This window comes from Grammomys surdaster, unplaced genomic scaffold, assembly GCF_004785775.1.
Source record: "Grammomys surdaster isolate TR1022 unplaced genomic scaffold, NIH_TR_1.0 412, whole genome shotgun sequence".
Taxonomy (NCBI): Eukaryota; Metazoa; Chordata; class Mammalia; order Rodentia; family Muridae; genus Grammomys; species Grammomys surdaster.
The window spans coordinates 173,731-193,425 of NW_021604831.1; the positions used below are offsets into that span (position 1 = coordinate 173,731).

General features: G+C 36.7%; 1 pseudogene; it reads left to right on the top strand.

Annotated features, from left to right (window-relative positions):
- LOC114632737 overlaps positions 1-19,695 on the top strand; it is a 240,737-nt pseudogene that overhangs the window by 14,363 nt on the left and 206,679 nt on the right.

Sequence of the window (19,695 nt, forward strand, 5' to 3'; positions counted from 1 at the left end):
CCTGCAAGTTCATCAAAGAATCCATACAGGAGATAAACCTTACAAATATAATGAATGTGGCAAATCTTTTACACAGGACTCAATACTTTAAGTTCACCACAGAATACATACAGGTGAGAAGCCTTACAAATGTAAGGAATGTGGTGAATTATTTACACGGAACTCAAAACTTCATGTTCACCACAGAATCCATACTGGAGAGGAACCTTAGAAATTTAATGAATCTGGCAAATCATTTACACAGAACTCAAACCTTCAAGATCACTACAGGATCCATAAAGGAGAAAGACCTTACAAATGTAATGAATATGGCAAATTATTTACATGGAACTCAAACCTCCAAGTTCACTACAGAATCCATACAAGAGAGAAACCTTACAAATTTAATGAATGTAGAAAATCTTTTACAACAGAACTCAAACCTGCAAGTTCACCAAACAATCCATTCAGGAGAGAAAGCATACAAATGTAATGAATGCTGGAAATCCTTTATCAAGTCATCACTCCTTAAAGTTCACCACAGAATTCATACATGAGAGAAACCTTACAAATGTAATGAATGTGGTAAATCTATTTATTTCAAGCCCTCAAGTTCACCACAGAATACATACATATGGAAAAGGCATATTATATTCATATTCTGTAGTTCTTCCAAAAAAATATTTGAAAATTATTTTACCCAGCATTAATCTGAAATCATTAATAATGGTATAGTATTCATTTTCAAACTCTTAAACAATATTGTAAAGTATAAGGATTTAGCCAGAATAGCATTAATATCTATCCTAATACAAATAGGTTGCTTAATGTCCGTAGTTTAGTTTTGAAGAATATTGGAATTTGAGTGATATATTCTTTGTGAAGATTATTATGCTCTTCAATTTTGAGCTTTTGATCGAGTAACTTTTAATCTCTAATCTCATATTTTTCACAACTTTCAATAAATGTATACTAAATTCTTCTTTTACTCTTGCCGTGATGTGATAACTGTCTATTTTATACTGGGATGGTATCATTCATGCCATTCAGTTCCTTATTGCTAATGCCAACAGAAACATGTGGCAAAAGATAAATTTAATTGCTTTAGACAGATTCCAAGACAACAGTTTGGAAGATAATATATGGTGAGCAGAGGAAACTATGAGGTTTCCCAAGTGCTTGCTTGCTTTTGTATGTGTGGGTTTTTGTGTGAAAGTGTATGTGTGTATCTGTTTATTATGGACAAAACTACTTGTATTAAAAGAAAATATGATTTCTGGTCTAGGGCAAAATTCTAAATGGACACATTGTGTGGGTTGGAGGTTCAAATTTTAAGATGACAAATCCTACTCTCATCAAACTATTGAAATTCAAGGGTTGTTCTGAATAATGTCCATGATAGAATGTTCTACATTTTTGTCGAAATTTCATGATGTCACAAATGGATGATGAAATGGAAAAGGCTTCATTTTACTTATTGCAAATGACAATGTATTTTATACTTGAGTCTCTGTTAGCAAATGTGGATTTCAAGCAAGCTGTACAAGGGTAATTAGGCCATTTTCATCTCACATTTATTGTGAACACAGCAGTGATTAACAGAGATGAGCAATTGTCTATTGAGTAGGATAATGAGATTTTTATCCAGATGCCAAGAAGTGGTACATATATGTATCAGTGTTGCTGTTTGAATATTCTCCACATTGATTTCAATAGTTGTTGTGATAGTTTACAAACATGAATGTAGTTTCTGGTATCACTTCGACATTTTCAACCTGTTGCTTTGCTTATATTTGCTTTTATGTCTGTAAGTACATCAATGCATCAGTAATAGTGTGAGACCTTGGAGCCTCCTCTTGTCATAGATTCCAATTTGGGCCAGTCATGGAATTCCTTTCCCTCTGTCTATTCTTCATCTTTATACCTGTAGTTCTTTTATGCAAGGACAATTCTAGGTCAAAGTTTTGACTGTGGATAGCCAACAGCCTTATTATTTCTGATTGCAATAATCAGAAAACAACCCAGAGATCCCACAAAGGAGAATGGATACAAAAAATGTTTAATTTACACAATGTGATACTATTCATGTATTAAGGACAAGGACATCATGAGTTTTGCAAACAAATGGAGGGAACTACAAAATATTCACAATGATGTAACTCACTCATAAAAGGACCTGCATGATACTCACTAATAAGTGGATATTAGCCAAAATAGTACAGAATACCCAAGATAAGATCCTCAGAACTCAAAACAGTTAAAAAATCAAAGTGACCAAGTAAAGATGCAGTAATTCTATTTCTGAGGGAGAAGAAAGCAATCACATGGGGCAGAGGGAGGGAGGATCATGGGTGGAAGAATGGACAGTGAAAGGTAAAGGGGAACAAGATCATGTATTTGGAAGTAGGATTATTGCCCTGGGGGCCAGCCAAAAGAATGGAAATGGGCAACCTCCCGAACATAGGAGGTAGGGGGACCATCTAAAATGTGTCAGAGCCCTGGGAGATGAGAGAACTGTAGGACTTAAAGGGAGGGACCTCCTTTCCTTATATGGAAAAACCAACAGTAGAGAGAGGGAACTTAATAGAGTCAATATCCAGTAGAATTACAGGGCATCAAGTGGAGAGTTGGGTTTGCCATCTCACAATCAAAAATTCTTATCCAGAATTGTTACTGTATAAAAGAACTGCAGGGACAAAAACGGAGAAGAGTTTAAGGGAAAAAAGTTTCTAGATTGCCCAAATTGAGATCTATCTCAAAGGGAGGATCCAAGACCTGACATTATTGCTGATGCTATGGTGTACTTACAGACAGGAAATTATTAGACCTGTCCTCCCAGAGACCCAACAAGCAGCAGACCTAGACAGGCAGATACTTACATCCAACCAATGAACAGAAGGCAGACACCTCTGTGGTTGAATTAGGGAAAGGCTGGAAGAAGTTGTAGAGGGTGGACCCAGAGGAAGACCAACACTCTAAACTAATTTGGACCCATGAGATGATCTCTCAGACACTGAGTCATAAACCAGACAGAATACCCTATCTGGTCCAAGGCCTATGACACTTATACAACAGAGAACTGCCTAGTCTAGCCTCAGTGAGTTAAGACATTCTTAAACTTTGAAAGATTTGATGCTCCATGGAGTGGAGGCCTGGCAGGGAAGAGGTGAGTAGGGGAATCCTTTTGGAGAGATTTAGGAACTGTCAGAAGGTGGACCGGAGGCGGATAATGACTATAATATAAGAAAAGACTAAAGCTAATTCTTTAAAAAATCATCTGGAAGTTTGATGATGACAGGGTTTCATTGTTTTTTATTTGATAAAGAAATACAGATAAAATTTCTAAGACTAATTTCACATACCATACAATATCACTAGTCTAGATTTATATAACCCTCATACTTGAATCAGATTAAGCAACATCAGAGGATTAATAACTACTATGTTAGTGTATAACTGTGAGACTTGCCTTGAGATAAACCCTGATAAATCTAAACCAATGAATGGTTTAAACTACAAAGGACTTAAAATTTTAAACACACTGCTTGGAGGTGGTAGACCTACATAAAAATAGTTTCCTGTTGGTTATTCTCTGGCTGCTTTGATGGTACCACTTTTTTATACTTTACCTATAGATAGATGTCTTCTTGAAAGTTAGAAATATTCTCTCCTACAGCAAATCTGAAAGGTAAATACCTCAAAATAGTTGAAAGAAGGTCCAGGAAATGTCCAGATTCACTGGGGCACAACATTTCAGAGTAAGCAATTAAACTGTATCTTACAGAAAAGAAAGCCAAGCTGAATAAACAGAATCTAGAAAGGTTGCCCAGAAAAGATTTATACCACACAAGGAACCTGAACAGGGCACTTTTCAATGAGTCGGCCTGCTTTCAGGCTTAGCATTGTGATCCAGATTTCCAACTTTTTAGATCTGCCACCTATACTCAAGCAAGCATTGGTGATGCAGCTGTCTTTGAACTAGTTCTGCTCATTTTCAGCCGTACTCTATAAATATTCTCAGTAAAGCTCATCAGTTCCCCAAATGGGCCATTGGTGGGATCTGTTTTGGTCACTTCTGTATTTGTTACATTGGGTGAGTAAATGTTTCTTGTGTCTCTCCTGAAAAGATTTGTCACAACACATCACTGTCAGGAGCTATAATGGGACAAGCTAATAATTATCAGGTGATCATCTTGAAATGGCTTGCCTTAGAGTATTATATAATCTCCCAAAAATGAGATCCTATACAGCAAGGCTGTAAGGAACTTATTTTAGCAAAGGTATCTGCTATGAATATGCTTTTCCTATTATTATTATTAAAAAATATGACAATCACTAAACAATAGCACACCCCTTTGGAGAAGATCTCTGCAGATCCATGAAGATGTACTGTCTTGTGGTGATGCTATATAGACAAATAGATGACTTCTTAAGTCTTAATGGTGATCCTATAAGAATTCCTAAACTTATATCAATGATTATTAAGCTCTATTATATTGGGATAGTGACTAGGTCCCTCTCTGATTGTCAAAACTGGAGTGAGGACTCTGTGGATCTCCCAAGCATCATCAGTTAATTGCTCTTAGATAGTAACCAGATTTTCTCCTACTCAATGCACGTTCCAATTGGTTGTAAAATGATTAACCAAACGTCATTTAACAGGGAATTAATGATTTTTTTATAGGTGCTAGGACTGAAGATAAAATATCGCCTGGGTTTATCTATACAAAACTTCACTAATACCTTATTTATAGTTTTAAGCCTTCAGTGAACCTGTGGAGCTAGAAAGGTGATAGATGTTTTTCCAGATAATTACTCCTAATTGATATGCATGTAAACATTCTGTGTTGTAAACATCTATTTCAATTTATGATTTGAATTTTGGTGTGAAACTATGATGAACTTTGTAACATGTGATCATATACTCTGAAAGATGTACAAGTACTGAAGAGAAAGACAGAGAGTCACTCATACCTTCCCTTCCTTTTCCCCACCCTAGAACTTTTTTTTCCCTTAGAATTTTTTCCTTATTAGATTTTTTTCTTTTCCCCACTTAGGACTTTTTTGCTTTTCCCCTTAGATAGCTTTCATAGGAAACATTTTACACTTAGTATTAAACTTTATAATAACTTTTCTAAATGTCATCTTCTTGCTACCTCAGATTAGCAGGCATAAATTAGAGCCCAGCTGTTCCTGCTGAGATAGAACAAAGGCCACATTACCCAATCCTCTGCTGTTAGACTACAGGTGTTAATCATCTAAGCTTGCAGTCTTTTACCCACAGAAGAAGATTTTAGGACCTTTTAGAAGTTATCATTAGCATTTCAGTACAGGTCACAGAGCCAGAAAGCCATGAGACCTTCAGACTTTTAAGCCATCACCAGAGTCCTACTATGTGCCTCAGCCACTACCCTCTCTGGGCTGGGAGGCTCTTGGCACATCACTGTGATGAACTGAAACCAATGAGTCAAAATAACTATCACCTATTTCATACCATATTTTAGTCTCCTCTCAGAGAATTCACAAAAAAATATTGAAAAAAAAACCCAGTAGGAACAAGGAAAATGAGCTATGTATATGAGTATGCCTGGGTACATGGCTTTTAAGCATTTGCTGGCTTTTGGAAAATTATGGAGAAGTAGTATTCAGAAATCCAAGAATGCTGTAAGGACAGTTGAGTGAGCAATTTATAAATGGAATACACCCAAAAATAAAAGAATGGCAACAGAAATCAAGACAGTAAAGTCAATTACTGTGAGGTTCACTGTGAAATCAATCTATTGTATATTGGAAGGTTCACTATTGATGCTAAGTTCTAAAAACAACAACAAAAAAGACTGCCAGTATTTTTTCATAAGACTATTATAAATTTTTATTCATCATTAATGTAATTAATGAATAAGTGTTACATGTCTTCTCTGTATCCAGAGTCCGACAGTTCTGTCAATGCAGTCATGTTGAAAAGTAGGTACCATATTAGATTACATATTCTTGCTGGAAGGCCATAAATTTTTGAGTACACATTGTTGTGTGAATGTAAAATGCAAAATGATATACATTTGACTACAAATTGAGGAGCACTACATGAAGGAGTCATAAATATCTGGATATTAAGCATGGCCATGCCTGTAGAAGGAAGTGAAAGAACAAAATTTGCACCCAATATGAGCTACAGTCATATCACCCATGTCGTTTCCTGGATGCAAGATAAAAATAAGATACATGCTTTAAAAGGAAAACCAAATTGGCCCTCTTTGATTGAATATTCCCTGAAGCAAAATGTTTACAGTTACTATAAAAGTATAACAAGTTAATATGAGGAATGTAGCATGTTCATGGGTCTATATTTACATTCAGAATGTTTGTGTTCAACTGTGCTGCATGTGATTATTTGCCACTCACACGTCATTACGAAAGGACACCAGGGCCTTGTACACAATCAAACAGGGGAACAAATTGCACAAAGCAGGCCAAGACCTTAAGGCAAATGCAAACAATAAATAAAACACAAATGATCTCATTTTTTCCATAATAAATGCAAAACATAGGAGAGTGGTCAGTAACTACAACATCAACAACAGAATACAAGTCATAGAAAAGAGATTCTCAGGTGTAGAAGATACCTTAGAAAATATTAAAACTGTTGTAAAAATATCTTGAAAACATCAAAAACTCATTACTCAAATATCCAGGAAATCCAAAGCAAAATAAAAAGATAAAATCTAAGAATAATTGGATTATAATAGTGGAAGATTCCCACCTCAAAGGACCCATAAACATCTGCAACAAAATCATAAATTATAGATTACCCATACTAAAAATATAGATGGCCATAAATGTACAAAAGTCCATAGAGTACTATATAGATTGGACCAGAAAAGAAAATACTCTCATGACATAACCATCAAAACACTTAGTGCAGTGAAGAAGGAAAGAATATTAAAAGTTTAAGAGGAAAAATGCGAACAAACATATACAGAGAGACAGTGTAGGACAATGAAAGGCAGCCTGGTTTTTTGGTTAAGCATAGGCTGGAAATTGCCACAGACCCTAAGTGATCCTAAGGTATGGTATGCATTTCACCATGCTCCCAGACACCAGGCTCCTGACAAGCCTGCAACTCTCCATTAGTCATGTAGGGCAACACTCTTACAAGGATATGAACATACAGGTATCTCTCTTTTGCACATATACATACACACACACTCACAAATACAAATACACAAACACATTCACAATGATTTTTAAACAGTAAGAAATATATTGTTCTTATCTCTTCCATATTGAATGATGCCCATACAAATATTTATGAATACATTTAAAAGAATTCCTTAGGAAGACATGTGCAGATGTCTTTTTAGCTTCTATTCCATGTTCCCACCTACTTCTATGTGCTATGTGTTTATGCTCCCAAAATACATGCCTAGCAATCTAAAGACCAGAGTGTAAGTTTTACATTTATCTTTGATTTAAACAACCAACAGTTACTTGGCAAAAGAGTTTCAAGGAAGCATTGTTAGGGCAGTTTGAATGTGACCATGTCTGTACAAGACTTCTTTCATTATATTAGTTGTGTAAGAAGACACATATTAGTATGGGTAGCTGCATTCCTTAGACTAGGCACTCAATCCGTTTAAGAACAAAGAAGTCCAGCTGAGTACAATCAAGGAGGTAAAGCATTGAATACACATGACTTTATTTCCCTCTGTCCTGGACTAGGATGGGATATAACTAGATGCTACAGGGTTTTCCAATGTGACCTCTAGAATGTTTTCCTAACATGGAATTGCAAGTTGAAACAAACTTTTTCTATTCTAAACTGCTCGTTATATAGACATTAATGAAACAGAAATGAAACATGGAACAGGTGATGGCTACTTAGAACTTTTAGAAATGACAAAATCCTAATGAAAAAATTAAAATGTACCTTCTTTAAACAAAGACCTGACAGCTTTCTTAGCCTCTACCATTTTTGTTTTGTTTTGTTTTAGTGGGGTTTTTTTGTTGTTGTTGTTTTGTTTGGCTCATATAACAATAGAAAAATTAAGTATCGTTGCACTATGACACACATTTGCATCAATGGCTGCTTTCTTCTGTTTTCCACTCCTTTGGGTTGCATGATTTATGTTCTCTAAATGCATGCTAGATAAACTAATTTTCAAGTTGTAAAGGTGGAGTATCGTTCCTCAAAAGAACCAAGATCCAATGTCACCTAGATCTTATCTTTCCTAGGTTCTTTTCTGTAAGAAATATCTGTTTCCTGTTTACAAATATTACACTCCATATTATTTTTCTTCCAATAAACTAACAAGACTATGGCATGCATCTAATCACTTTAGACATAATGTCTAAATGTCTAAATAAATGTCTAAACAACCAAATCTAAAAGGAAACTTCAACCACAGTTCTGTAGAATATATATAAGAGTGAGTCAGATGCTTGGCTATTGATTATAAATAATTGGGTTTAGTTTGTATTCAGGAACCTATGTTAAATTTCTGGACATGGTGGTACATTCTTATACTGCTAATACTCAGAACACAGAGATATGTATGATCCTGCTAATGTTGAAAAGCCAGATTAATTTACTTGGGGTCTCTGTCACACAACAAACTTAGGAGTGCATTGTCTGAGCAAGTATGACTGAAGTTGCTTTCTGACCTTATACACATGCATGTATATCGCTATACATTAATGTACCTAATTACACACACACACACACACACAAACACATGCACACACACACACATACACACACACACATACACACACACACACATACACACACACATACACATTCTCCCTTCAATCATAGCTAGAATTAATACATACCTTTCAAACTTCATTTCTCCTTGCTCCCCTGCCCTTACACTTTGTAGGAAAATTCATAATTGCAAATAATAGACACACACACATGATCATTTCTGTCAATATATCCTATCACCCATGAGTAAATGTGTTTCTATAGTCTTTTGGAACTTACCTCATTTATATCTTTAGAAACTAACCCCAGGGAACAATGCTTATTGCTTTGTTTCAGATACAGTTGGATAATTGTCACACACAGCAACTATCACTGTCTTCTCCATCTCCCATTATGCATGCAGCCATCAAATTGTTCTTTCTTCTTTATATGAGCCACCATCAATGAACAAAAATATCTGTGTATATAAATTCCATGTTTCAGCCTCACATGAAAGTATATATCAGCATGTCAGCACTGAAGAGGTTGAGAAAGGAGGCTTGTCAGTTCATTCTCAGTCTGAATAAAAAGGAAGACCTATTGGAAACCAAGTGTGTCTATCTCACACAAGGGTAACTAGTTAGCAGCATGTCTAGAAAATCTGTGTGGCTCAAGCACACACCTGGAAAGAGGTTATAGTGATGCCCAATATCATGTCACATCCTTCTACTTCTTGGATATTTTCTTTGGTCACATTAAGTTTGTTTCAGGCTTCTGAAGGTCCTGTGTCACAGTCATGCTTTCTCTTTACAGAATGTATTAACAGCTATATTTGCAAAAAAAAATCCATTCATAGGGTACTGATATTCAAGACTTCACTGTGAAATATGGAGAAGTGATCTGAGTCATATAGGCAAGCTATGAGTTTGTCATCTTTCTACCTTCATCACTGCAACCATATGTGTAAGCACAGGGCCATACCCAATCTTATATTTGGGCATTTTGTGTACCAAGAATATCACTGGTTATACAGAATGTTCAGCAGTGTTATTAAACATGTAGCCTAGTTTTAATGACTGAGTAGTTTTCCATTGTGAAAATATACCACATTTTCTGTATCCATTCTTTTATTGAGGGATATGTTGGTTGTTTCTACCTACTGGCCATTATAAATAAGACTGTTAGGAATGTATTTGAGTATGTTTCCGTGTTATATGTTGGTACTTCTTTTGTTGTATATGCCCAGTAGAGATATAGCTGGGTATTTAGGTAGAACTATTTCCAATTTTCTGAGAAACCACCAGATTGTTTTCCAAAATGGTTTCTAATCTTGAAATCTTAACAGCAATAGATGCAAGAATACTCCATAAAATTCTCACAAGTGAAATTCAAAAACACATCAAAACTATTTTTCACCACAATCAGTTTTCATTTTTTTAAATGCATTTATTACTTAGGTGGCACCTATGACTTCAATATTTGTTCATAATACTGGGCTCTGCTGACCTGTTCTTGCTAGTCTTGTGACAGTGAACCCTGTAGTATTTTATTTCTATTCATAATCATTGAACATTCTTTAGTGTGCTATCCTTCTTCAAATCCAGAGTAGTCGCAGTATCTCTTGAGTTAATTAAGCAAGTCTCAATTTAAGGACATTTTATGACTTAAGAAATTTTGCCGGGTGATGGTGGTGCATGCCTTTAATCCTAGCACTTCAGAGCCAGAGGCAGGCACATTTCTGTGTTCAAGAGTTCGAGGCCAGCCTAGTTTACAGACTGGGTTCCCGGACAGCCAGGGCTACACAGAGAAACCCTGTCTCGAAAAAACCACAACAACAACCAAAAAGATATTTCATTTACATAATCATTCTTCTATTGTTGTGATAAAACACCATAACCATAGTGCCTTAAGTAGGAAGAGAGTTCACATGGGGATTCTGGTTTTACAGGAAGTCTTGTTTTCAACAGCCCAGAACAGCTGAGCACACTCTGAGAAGCATCTTGTTTTTCTCACATATCTTGTTTTGCTGTTTAGTTCTGCCAGCAGCTAGGCACACATGGTCTCCACACTGTTAGCTAGGCACATGTGACATCCATGCTGCAAGGCACATGGTGTAGTGCCTTCAGCTGTGATTGTCCACAAGGGCAAGGCATGTGGTAAAGGGTATAAATACGCAGGATTTCATTTCAATAAATGAGACTTGATAAGTCCTTCTGTCTTGTCTCCATTCTTCATGTCTCTTGTCTCTCTATGCCCACTCTCTCTATCTTGCTAGACCCTGACCCATGGACTGAAGCAGCAGAATGGGCGGTTATAAAGTGGCACCCAATGTGGAGCAGTAAGAACGACATTACTGGACATTACTGGAGGAAGAGTCAACTGAAAATTCAGAAGTGAAACAGAGGTGATTGTCACAGGAACCTGCCTTGTGGAGAACAGTAGACCATTGTGATGATAATGGGGCAAGAAATAAGTCAACCTGAACTCAACTCTCTGGTTTTGTTTTTCTGTTTGCTGTTTACATGTGTCAATTGTCTGCTTTTGTTTCGCTATTTAAATGCTGTCTTTCATGTCCAAAAGGAAAAGAAACACATAGAATCTAAAATACGAACAAAGGTTGAAGTAATCAATTTGTCAGAGTCAGATTGTGCTGACCTAGAGGAAGAGGCAGACAAATATTACAACCCTGAATGGCCCTCTTCCTGAAGTCCCCCTCCCTATGCTCTTCCACCTCCAGATGCTCCTGCTATGAAGATGTTGGTTGTAGATCCCAGAAAGGAGTAAAGGACAAAATTTCTCTTCTTAAACAACAAATAGAGTTAGAAAAAGAGTATCAGGACTTAATTAATCAGCTACAAAAATTAAAGACAGGGAAGAGGTCTTGAGAGGGCAAAGGAAATCCCCTAGCTCCTTGAATTCTTCAACCAGGAGTCCAAAGACAGCCCCTGTCCTCTGGTTTTAGTTCAGCCACAAATGAGCCAGAGGAGGGAGAGGCTGAGGTTTTCCCTGTATCAGAGACTAGAGATGATCAAGGGGTTGTGTGGAGACATTACACAGGGTTTAAATTTCAAATTATTAAAGAATTTAAAAAATCAGTGTTACAATATGGTGCCACTGCTCCTTTTACTCTTACAATCTTAGAATCTGTTGCAGAGGACTGGCTGACTCCTGCTGATTGGAATGCTCTAGTGAGAGAAGTTCTTAGTGGTGGTGACCATCTTATTTGAAAATCAGAGTATCACAAGAATTGTAAAGAGACAGCTAGGAGAAACATTCAGGCAGGTAATGGTTGGTCCTTTGAGGCCTTTGTACGAGAAGGGCAATTTGCTTCTAGTGATAACCAGATGCAGTATGATCCAGGCTTATTCGCTCAAATTCAAAATGCAGCCATGAAGGCTTGGCATAAACTCCCGCTAAAGGGAGACCCTGGTGAATCTTTGACCTCAGTCAGACAAGGGCCTGACTAACGATTTTCTGATTTTGTTTATCGACTAAAGACAACAGAAGGGAGGATTTTTGGTAATGAAGTGTCAGGTGTAGATTATGCGAAACAACTTGCATATGAAAATGCTAATCCTGCCTGCCAAGTGGCCATTAGACCCTACAGGAAAAAGACAGACCTTACTGGGTATATCAGACTCTGTTCTGACATAGGGCTCTACTACCAACAGGGCTTAGTTATGGTGGCTGCCATGTAAGGACAATCAATAAGAGATTTTTTTGGCAAGCAGAGACAAAAAGGCCTGTTTTAAATGTGACAAGCCCGGACACTTTGCAAAATATTGCAAAGCAGAAAATGAGTTAACCCAGAGACAGCCCAGAAAATATCCTGGGTTATGCCCACGTTGCAAATGTGGAAAGCCTTGGGCTAATGAATGTAGGTCCAAGACAGATGTACAAGAAAACACCCTTTCCCATAATTGGAGAAATGGGAACGGGGGTCAACCCTAGACCCCGAACCAACACAAACCAAAACAGGCTTATGGTGCATATAGATTCTGCCATCCTGATACAAAAAATAATTTTGCAACAGTCCTCTAATTTTGTCATTATTAAAGACCAGCCTTAGTCCATGGTGATCTGATAGGATGCAAGGGATTATTTCAATCTTTTTGTGTCTGTAGAGGCCTGTTTTGTGACCAATTATATGGTCTACTTTGGAGAAGGTACCATGAGATGCTGAGAAAAAGGTATATTCTTTTGTTTTAGGATGAAATATTGTATAGATATTTGTTAACTCCATTTGATTCATAACTTCTGTTAATTTCAAAGTGTCTCAGTTTATTTTCTGTTTCCATGGTTTGTTTATTGCTGAGAGTGGGGTGTTGAAATCCCCCAGTATTATTGTGTGAGATGTAATGTGTGTTTTGAGCTTTAATAACTTTTCTTTTGTGTATGTAGATGTCTTTGCATTTGGACCGTAGATGTTCAGAATTGCGAATTCACCTTGGTAGATTTTTACTTTGATGAATATGAAGTGTCCTTCGTTATGTTTTTTGATTACATTTGGTTGAAAGTCGATTTTATTTGATATTAGAATGGTTACTCCAGCTAGTTTCTTAGGGCAATTTGCTTGAAAAATTGTTTTCCAACCTTTTACTCTAAGGTAGTGCCTGTCTTTGTCACTGAGGGGAGTTTCCTGTATGCAGCAAAAATCTGGGTCCTGTTTGCTTATCCAGTCTGTTAGCCTATGTCTTTTTACTGGGGAATTGAGTCCACTGATTTTAAGAGATATTAAGGAGAGGGAATTGTTGCTTCTTGTTATTTTTGCTAAGAGTAGAGGCATCGTTTGTGTGGTTATCTTCTTTTGGGTTTGTTGGAAGAGGATTATTTTCTTGCTCTTTCTAGGGTATAATTGCACTTCTTGTATTGGAGTTTTCTTGCCATTATCCTTCGTACTGCTGTGATTGTGGAAAGATATTGTGTAAATTTGGTTTTGTCATGGCATATCTTGGTTTCTCCATCTATGGTCATTGAGAATTTTGCTGGGTATAGTAGTCTGGTCTGTCATTTGTGTTCTCTTAGGGTCTGTATGACATCTGCCTGGGATCTTCTGGCTTTTATAGTATCTGGTGAGAATTTTGGTATAATTCTGATAGGTATGCCTTTATATGTTACTTGGCCTTTTTCCCTTATGCTTTTAAAATTCTTTGTTTTGTACATATTGTGTTTTGATTATTATGTGACAGGAGGTATTTCTTTTCTGGTCTAGTCTATTTGGCATTCTGTAGGCTTCTTGTATGGTTATGATAATCTCGTTCCATAAGTTAGGGAAGTTTTCTTCTATAATTTTGTTGAAGATATTTACTGTCCCTTTAAGTTGGGAATCTTCACTTTCTTCTATACCTATTATCCTTAGGTTTGGTCTTCTCATTGTGTCCTTGCTCTTTTTTTTTCATTGTATATTTTTTGCTTCTGTGTCAATGATAAAGTGTCTGTAAGTATGTGGTTTTATTTCTAGGTCTTTAATACTATCCCATTGATCAATAAATCTGTCTCTTTACCAATACCATGCAGTTTTTATCACTATTGCTCTGTAGTAAAGCTAGAGGTCATGCATTGTGATTTCCTCAGCCATTCTTTGATTATTAAGAAATGTTTTCACTATTCTGGGTTTTTTGCCTTTCTAGATGAATTTGAGAATTCCTCTTTCCATTTCTGGAAAGTAGCCAAGTAATGTTTAAATTAGCCAACTAATGTTTAAAGTCAGACCAATCAGAATAACACTAGACTTCTCACTGAAGACACTAAAAGCCAGAAGAGTCTGGGTAGCGGTCATTCAAACTCTAAGAGAACAGAAATGCTAACCCAGTCTACTATAGCCAGCAAAATTCTCAACCAAAATAGATGAAAAACAAAACAAAACAAAACAAAATATTCCAGGACAAAATCCAAATTCACACAGTATCTCTCTACCAACTCAGTCTTATAGAGGATTATAGGAGGACAATTCCAACAAAAGGAAGGTACCTGTGTCAATGAAAAGACAAGATATTAATGATCTCAGAACAATCCAAAAAGAAGAGAACCACATGCACAAAATGAAACCTAAAAAACCAAACCTCACAGGAAATAACAATCACCTATCTTTAATATCTTTCAACATTAATGGACTCTACATACACTAAAATGACATACACTAACAGCTTGGATAAGCAAACAGGATTCAACATTTTGTTGCATACAAGAAACACACCTCAATGACAAAGACAGACACTCTCTCAGTGTAAAATACTGAAAAAGAACTGGAAGTGCTAGCTAGAACAATAAATCAACAAAAAGAAATCATGGTGATAGAAATTAGCAAAGAAGAAATAATATATCATTTGCAGATAATATAATACTGTACACAAGCGACCCCAAAAATTCTACCAGAGAACATCTACATCTGATAAAAAAATTTCAGAAAAAATGCTGGATATAAAATTAACTTAAATAAATCAATAAACTTCCTTTATACAAATGATAAACAGGCAGAAAAGGAAATTAGGGAAAGAACTCCCTTCACAATACCACACATATTATAAAATATATTGTGGTAACTCTAACCAAACAAGTAAAATATCTGTTTGACTATAACTTCAAGACTCTCAAGAAAGAAGTTGAAGATTTCAGAAAATGGAGAGAGCTCCCATTCTCATGGATTGGCAGAATTAACATAGTAAACATGGCCATCCCACCAAAGCTAATTTACTGATTCAAAACAATCTCCATCCAACTCCCAACACAATTCTTCAAAGACAAGGAAATACCATTTCTCAAATTCATCTCGAAAGGCAAAAACCCAGACTAGAAAACAAATTCATAATAATAAAAAAACTGCCGGAGAATCACAATGACTGACCTCAAGATATACTACAGAGCAACAGAGTTTTTAAGTGTATAGTATTGGTACAGTAACAGACACTTTGATTAATGCAATAGAACTGAAGCCCCCAAAATAAATCCACACACTTTCAGACACTTGATGTTTGACATAGAAGCCAAAATATACAATTGGAAAAAAAGCATTTTCAATAAATTGTGCTGGTCTGCCTGGTAGCCTACATGTAGAAAAATAATAATTGTCTCTTTACACAAATCTGAAGTCCATGTGGATCAAGGTCCTCAAAATAAAACCAAATTCACTGAATCTATTAGAAGAGAAATTTGGAAAGAACCTTGACTTCACTGTAAAAGGGGAAAATTTCTTAAAAATAAGGGAAAGAAAAAAATAAAAAAAAAAAAACAAAAAAAACCAGACAAGCCGGGCGGTGGTGGCACACGCCTTTAATCCCAGCACTTGGGAGGCAGAGGCAGGCGGATTTCTGAGTTCGAGGCCAGCCTGGTCTACAGAGTGAGTTCCAGGACAGCCAGGGCTACACAGAGAAACCCTGTCTCGAAAAACCAAAACAAAACAAAACAAAACAAAAAAAAAAACAAAAAAAAAATAAGGGAAAGGCCTGAGGAAAAATAAGTACAGAGACAGGTCCAAAGTAGGATCCAATTCAAAGGGAGGCCCCAAGTCCTGACACAATTACTGAGGCTATGGTGTGCTCACAAAAATAAGCCTGTCATAAGTGCCCTACAAAAGACTCAACATGCAGCTGAAAGAGTCTGATGCAGATATTTACACCCAGCAAATGGACAGAAGATTCTGGCCCCTGTGGTTGAATAAGGAAATAGATGGAACAGGTGAGGAGGGGGCAAACCTGTAGGAGGATCAGCAGTTTCAATTAACCTTGACTCCTGAGATCTCTGAAACACTGGACTACCAACCAGGCAGCAAACACCAGCTGATATGAGGACTCCAACACATATATCACAAAGGACTACTTGGTCTGGATTCAGTCAGAGAAGATGCACCTAACTCTCAAGAGACTGGAGGCCTTAAGGTGTGGGGAAGTCTGGTGGACTTGGTGGTAGGGACATGGGCACATCCTCCTGGAGACAGGGTGTTGGGGATGAGGTGCAGGATTTGGAACAGTCAGAGGGTGGATATGTAGGGTGATACAATCGTACGTGTAAAAAATATATTAAAAAAAATAAATGTCTCAAACTTGTGGTTTTTTAAAGTGATCAGATGTACTAAGGTCCTCCTTCCTTAAGCTTATATAAGTTGTAAACCCTGCTGAGACACTCCAGCATGCTGAGCTGTCTACAAGTTTCTCAGACCCAAGCTCTTGCCACAGAGGCTCAAATCCGCTGGGCTGCCTACAAGAGACACTGTCCAATCTCCTAGGCTGTTACCCATACTGGGATGAGTTTCAGTAATGCAGCTGTCTTCGAGACATTACTATTCTTGTGAGTAGCTCAAATGAAAAATACAATATTTGTTAATACTTTTATATTTCTCATTCAAATAGTCTGACTGAGAAACACGTTACATCATACTGTCATCTTTCAAATCTTAACACTATTTTCTCCAAACTGTGTGTAAAATAGGTAAGATCATAATATGCCTGATTATTGGGTAGCTAGGTCTTCACCAGTCTCTTCTTGATTGACACAGCTATCACTATGTTGCTGGAAAAGCCATCAATGCTGGCTCATAGGTGAATGACCCAGGCAGCATATTTCTCTTTTGCCATGTGGTAGCCCCTAGTCTGTATCATGCTGATAGCACAACAGAAAACAGGATAGCTCTCTCTTGCAACACCTGTACTATGAGACCTTAGTACCAAATGAAACCTAGAAGATCTCAGCTACAATCTTATAAAATTTTCATATTTGGGCACTTTTAATAATGTTTGTTGATGGAGTGTCTCTCTCACTGGTCAGCAAGTTACCAAGGATTCTGCAATGTATGCCCAGTGACTCCCAGGATCCACATGATTATCTCTCCAGTGCTGAGAGTACAATTACACTCATCAAATGAGAGTGAAACTACTGCTTTTGTGGATTCAACTCATGATAGAAATGACAGAACATCACCACCACTTTCATCCCAGGAATTGAAATTACACACACACACACACACACACACACACACACACACACACATCTATATGTTCATATATTAATTTTTTTCAGACAGCATCTAATGCAGCCTGGGCTGGGCTTGAAAGTACCTAATATAGTCATAGTTGGCACTGAACTTCTAATCCACATACATTCAAACTTCTGAGTGTTGTCACAATGCCCTCTGTAATGTTCTTTGGTTTTACTAGGTGCTAGGACTGAACTAGAACTTTGCACACACTAGCCACACACCCTGCCATATGAACTTCTATTCCTGCTCATTGAAGAATTCATTTCCCTCTTCCTGATCCTCCTTGTCCTTTGTGTGTGTGTGTGTGTGTGTGTGTGTGTATGTGTGTTTGTCTGTGTTTGGGGGTGCTTGAATATGAATGTATTTCTAAAGGCCTGGAGTTAATGTTGGAATGGCTTTCTCAATCGTTTTCTACCTTCTTGAGTTTTTACAAACACATTTATCTATTAGTGTAGGTGCATGGACATGCCTGTGATATAGTATATTTGTGAACGAAAGAGAAAATTGAGGAAGTTTGTTCTCATCTTCAGACATGTACCTTCCAGGAATAAACTTATTCAAGGAAACTTGAGTGCACAGTCATCTTCCTGCCAACTACCTCATTATTCTGGGACAATGTCTCTCATTGGTTGCTGTAGCTCATAATTTGGTGAGACTAGCTGGCCATGAAATTTCAGGAAACAATACATAACCACTACTGCCTTTCACAGTGCTGTGATAACAGAAACACACCTACCATTCTTGAATTTTATGGGGTGCTGAAATTTGAACACAGGTCTTCTCTCTATAGCTCAAAACACTTTACTGAGCCATCTCTTCAACACCTTTTTGAAATTTATTTCATCAGCTTTTATTATTAAAGCCACACCTCTTGAATTTCTTTTGAACTGAGAACCTCTACAACATCAGTTTTCTTGATGTAATTTTGCTAAAAACATAAGGGTCACATTTTATTGCCCAGAAATTCCTAAAATCCTGTACCAACTATTCTTTCTACTAATAAAATTCACCTAACATTTGCCTCTATTTCTAACTGCAATGTTGTAAAATCAAAGAAGCATTTATTTTTAATGTTTTGTTTGCACTTCTTAATTATAATGAATATGGGTCATACATACCAAAGTCAGACTATAGCTTAAGAAATATCCTCTGTCCCAGTTTTTGGGGGATCCTCAAGGAGACTGAGTTACATATTTGCTACATATGTATGGGAGTACTCACTTCAGTCCTTGCATTTTCCTTGGTTGCAGATTTAGACTCTGAAAACTCCCAGGATTCCAGGTTAGTTGACTCTCTTGGTCTTTATGGGGGGGTTATTATTCTCTTCAGGGCCTTCAGTCCTTTCCCCAAACTCTTCCATAAGAGTCATCAAACACCATCTGAAATTTGGCTGTGTATATCTGCATATGTTTCAGTCAGGTACTGGCTAGAGCGTCTCAGAAGACAGTTATACTAGTCTCTATTCTGCAAGCACAATAACATATCTTTACTAATGTCAGGGATTGGTTGCTTGTCTATTAGATGAGTTTTTAGTTCGGTCATGACAAGTAAGATAATAAAATAAAAACTACACTGTGTAAATAATGCTGTTATAATTTTCTTGAAAATGATTGTGCTTTAGAAGTATAAAAAAAGAAACAGAAGATAATCATTCAAAATTACTATGCATCAAAAATAAATTACTTCTTTATAATGAAAAAGAAAGTTGAACAGAATCAGGAAGGTGAAAATAATAAATGAGATGGACATAAACATTCCAAAATGCATGGAAAGTGTTCAAGTTCATTTGTAGTTTGAGTATTATGAATATTCAGGGGCACATCTATGTACAAATGGGAGATGTGTCCTGTCAAATCTCAGATGTCCACTTGTCTCTGCCTCCTTAGAGTCAAAGTTAACAGAATATTTTAACCCATGAAGAATCAGTGGTATTTATTGAAGGCAATAGCATAGAAAGATAATGTATGTTTCTAACTTAGAAAGTTTCCATAACAAATCCACATAATTTAAGAAAGAGTACTCTTTTATCTTTCTTGAGTCACAAATCCGTTGTCTAGAGTAT